The sequence below is a fragment of the Lepidochelys kempii genome, chromosome 1 (assembly GCF_965140265.1).
Source record: "Lepidochelys kempii isolate rLepKem1 chromosome 1, rLepKem1.hap2, whole genome shotgun sequence".
NCBI lineage: Eukaryota > Metazoa > Chordata > Testudines > Cheloniidae > Lepidochelys > Lepidochelys kempii.
In genome coordinates, this window is record NC_133256.1 from 160,370,709 (window position 1) to 160,375,474 (window position 4,766).

General features: G+C 44.4%; 1 non-coding gene across 1 annotated transcript; it reads left to right on the forward strand.

The window, feature by feature from the left end:
* The first annotated feature begins 3,327 nt into the window (after positions 1 to 3,327).
* LOC140905669 (U2 spliceosomal RNA) lies at positions 3,328 to 3,518 on the forward strand. The gene has a single exon (XR_012156912.1). It is a non-coding gene; the product is annotated as a U2 spliceosomal RNA (small nuclear RNA).
* The last annotated feature ends 1,248 nt before the right edge of the window (positions 3,519 to 4,766 follow it).

Sequence of the window (4,766 nt, forward strand, 5' to 3'; positions counted from 1 at the left end):
CCTACTGACCTACTATTTTCAACAGAATTAATTCAAGACACGGGATTTCTCTGTCCATATAATTATCTAGACATCTGTCTAGACACCTCTCACAGTACACAGCAAGTGAATGTCCAAAAGGTAAGGCAGGGACCTAAAAGTTAAAAATGTCCAAGTGGATTTTTAGACACTTACATTCAGCAGTATTAGAGCAGGCTGTAGCAGGCATGTTGCAGCAAAGTGTGGGTGGCTAGCTGGCTGCCTGCCTGCTTTCCTTCCTTCCTTCACACACCTGCTGTACAATTCAACAGTTCTAATGTAAGATACTCATGCTGAGTGACAGATTGTCACACCCTTCAGGAAACATGCACAGACCTACTGGGCTGGTGGAGATTGTGTCCATGGTCATTTGGGCTGCATGTTTTAATAAGAGCTGTGCTCAGGGAAAGAGAAGATTAGCTTTTCAGCTTCAGAAACATCATTACTTTGATGGATATTAAATTATAAATCCTGTTCACCATGAAGGCATGTGGAGGGATGGAATCTTTCTAGCTTACGCCCTGTGAAGACATATTCATTATGGATGAAATCCTGGGCCCATTGAAGTCAAAGGCAAAACTATCATTGACTTTGATGGAGCCAAGATTTCACCCTCTCTATGGATGACATTATATATATATATATATCACAATTGCTTATTAACAGACATCCAAAGGCTACTATTAAGACTGTCCACAATTTCACAAAGCTTGTGATAATATAGCAAAGGTTTCTCAGTCATTTGAATCTGGCTGTCTGGATGAAATCAGCTGCTCCTCGGCAGAGTATGTGTTTTAATTTAGACATATAGACACAATTTAATTTTAAAATTGCACATACTTGAGCAATTAAGTACCTTTTTTAAAAGTGTTTTGAGCCCTTTCCAGGATTAAAATCCACTTGAAAAAGATGAATGCAGGAGTGCATTGTTATCTGTTTTATTAAATCACATTAGTTACTGAGCTCTAACTAGCCTTCACAGTAGAAATTAAACCCCACACCATTAATCAGTATGTTTCCATTGTCAGTACTGTGGAAAAACAAACTGAGTTTGCATGTGGGGGGTTTTGTTTTTGTTTTGGGGGAGGTCTCTTTTTCTGGGGGGCAGGTGGTTTGTAACTTGTGATTCCGACTTTCCTCTGGGTCTATTGCTAGTGGGAAGTTTCCAGCATGAAAGTCAGTGGGGATTTTTTGGTTGTGTGTGGTGTGGGTTTTCTGTTTTGATTGGCTTTTCCTTTTTTGGTAACGCAAAACCACCACTTAGCCTGTATGTTTTGTGATGTACATTTCCCTAACACATCCATTTCCTTATCCAGACATCTCTATGGCACTATGCCCATGAATTCTATTAAATTCAAGTGGCTGTCGCTTTTTGCCTGTGCACAATCTGGCAGGGGCAGGTTCCCAGAAGACGTAAGCCATCGTAGCTCCACTGACATCCAGAGAATTAAAACAATTTACACCAGCTGAGAGTCTCATCCGGGGTATATGATATTGCTATTTTTTACATTTGATGTGTATCCCTGTGGGCAGTATAGGTTACATCTGAGAAATATAAGCAGAATTAATTCAAGGATAACAACGATATTTCTCAATTTTAGGCTTTGAACAATAGAATTTTTACCTCTCACTCATCTAGGTTTGTATTTAGAATAAAAATTTTGATATGCATTGTCATAAAAACTCTTCATTGGCCACACTCGCCTCTCCACCTACAACTCTATCTCCCACCTCCACTTTGCCTAGAGAATCTTTGTGTGTGCACTCTATTCCCACTGCCTTGAGTTTCCTCTACTTTTCTCATATAACCTGCCATCCAGTTTTGCCCCTTCCATGCCACTGAAACTGCTCTTAACAAGTTTACAACTGACTTCCTTCTGGACCACTCCTAAAAGGGCCTAATCTTGTCCTCCTAGAGTCTTCTGCTGTTTTCAACACACACGATTACTCTGTCATTTTTTGGCTCTCTCAATCCAGTAGTCTCCTGATTTTCTTCCTGTCTCTCTTATTTCTCCCTCAGCTACCTCTCCTGTCTGTGCATACTACCAGTGGTGCTTTGCTTATCATTTTCCCTCTCCTCCAGTTCATCCTGGGGTAGCCTCATCCATTCTCTAATATTACGTTTGTGAAGAAAACCATCCAAATATCAGCCAATAGATGTTGTCCTCCTGAGTCTACAAAAGGCCTGAAAAAATATTAGAGAGTTGTGAACTGTCCCCTGTTCAGATCAGTAGGATGCTGACTCTGTAGTTTACATACTATAATTTACATGTTGACATTATCCTTACATGTTGTACCAAAGAACCCAGGGGGCATAATCAAGGATGAGCAACTCACTATTCTAGGCACTGTACAGACATGCAGTAAAGATGCAGTTCTTCTCCCAGACTCCAAGACTTACAGTCTTGGTTTATGACAAGATACAAACAGGTGGCTCAAACAGGCAAACACTGTGATGGGAAGTGGACAAAGTAACAGTAAAGCAAGCCTGGTTTTGCATAATAAACAGTTGTATTAGCTCACCATCTGCCTAGCTATTAACTATTTGACTTCATGGAGTGGCTCAGCTGCTGCACTCTCAAATACCATTGTACTACTGGGATAGATTCAGAGGGCCCTGATTCATCACTGACTTGCATAGTCATTGACGCCTGTGCAAAGTGAGTGTAATACACTGCACTGATATAGGGTGGAGAATTCTGATTTAGAAGCACTTTACATCACTTTGCACAGGTGTAAATGACCATGTTTAAAATACCCCCCTAAAAATCAGCAGAGAACACACAGGGAGGTGGGTGGATCCTGAGGGAAAATGAGGAGAGAGGAGAAAGCTGCCCCATCACAGACATATCCCTCTTCCATTGGCTCAGTAACCTGCCACACCCAACTCAAGGGACATTCTCCAATTATCCCTCAATCAAATCCTGGAGCATATCAAAAATGCCCTGCATTTAATGGCAGCAGAAGCTCCATGGCTCTATGCCCTGGAGGTATTCAAAAGGCTGGTATCACCTAATCCGATCTATACATTGCTGGGAGCAGTTTCCTACCATGGGAGCTGAAATGGGGCTGTCTTCCCCATAAGGCTGGTTTTACATAGAAGGTCTCATCCTCCAGAAGTATACAAGATCCCAGAAGCCCACTGGGAAAAAACACATCCACCATAAACACGTTCGTCACTGATACTCACACAGTTCCAGCAGGGAAGAGATCAGTTCCATCCCCACCCGCTCCCTCACATAACCAAGGCTGTGATCAAGTGTCTTGATGTTTTTGGTCTTTTGGCCCCGAGATGAAAACCTTACATGTGTCTCTTGGACCATGAAGTACAAAAATTATCTAAGTTATATCTGTTCTTACCAGTTTAATATCTGATCTGTCCTTTATTTGAGGACTGTATCTTAAATTGATTTTTGAAACAGGGGGATGGAATAGGGGCTTGCTCTGTCCACCCCATGCATTGACCTGGTATTGCAGTGCCTCCAAAAAAACCAAAAACAAACCAAACCCTCCCCCCCCACATCCTGCACCCTCTCCATCCTGCTCTGTGCCTCCACACCACCACCCCCTACAAGACCAAGGTCCCTGAGATGAAAAAGGAGCTCACTCACCACACACAGCACTCACCGGCAACACATGCACACAGGAGGAGAATCACAGGAGCCACTCAGCTAACGGCAGGAGCAGTAGCAGCAGCGGCAACCTATGCACAGATCCTGTCCCACCAGACAGGCTGAGGAACCCTCCGGGACCTGACCAATGCGCTCCAGGAGGGCCACACACAAGAGAAGGTAAGTAGAAGTGCGGTGGCACATATCTGTACCCGGGTGTTCATTTCCCACTGTCCACAACAGTAATTTCTTTGTTTTGAAACTCCTGGCCTTCCATCCCTCCCTCTCTCCACTTCCTCTGCCTCGGCATAGGTGACACCAACAGCCGGTTGCCAAGCAACCATGCAATAGGCCCAAGCTCAGCTGGGCATCAGAGAGAGGTGGCAAATTTCAGGGCATGCTAGAATGATGTAGCTGAACACATCACAGTCAGACCCAGGAAATCCAAGACAGGGCTGGATGTAGGCGTATATCTGGCAGCCAGGCTATGAGCGGAGATTGGATCAGGAGCCACACATGGGCACGCATGTGTCCATGAGGTCACATATCACTGCTCGTTTCAAGCTGTTGATAAAAGATGAAGCCCCAGTTCATTTCAGCCAGCACCAAGACAAATACCAGCTCAGGAAGCAAGGAAGAAGCCAGAGAGTATCTGGAGGAAGGGCAAGCACAGTATGGGCAGAGAAGGGCCAGTTTTACACCTGACAAAACTGAGGCAATTAGCCAGTTCATGATCAGCCATGCTGAGGTATTAATGGGTGCTAGAGTAGTGAAGATGAGCACCTCTACTATGGACAGATTGTGGGAAGAGTTAAGGGACTAGATCAACCCCCTGGGAGGGCACAGGTGGGGAACCAAGGACACTAAGAAGAAGTGGAGATTCCATCAGGAGCAGAATAAGGCAGACTTGCAGGTGATTGCAAGGAGAGAAAGGGACGTATACAGCAAGGAAGTGTGGGTGGCCCAACTCCCAGAACATTTGGGGGTGACAGGGGTCACCCTCAACACCCTGGCCATATGAAAGTTGGACCCCATGCGGATACATCACCAGCAATGCGGACAGATGCAAGAGGACAATGCAATGCATGGATTGGACATGTGCACTTTATAGGTTACAGATCACAGTAGCCACATTTC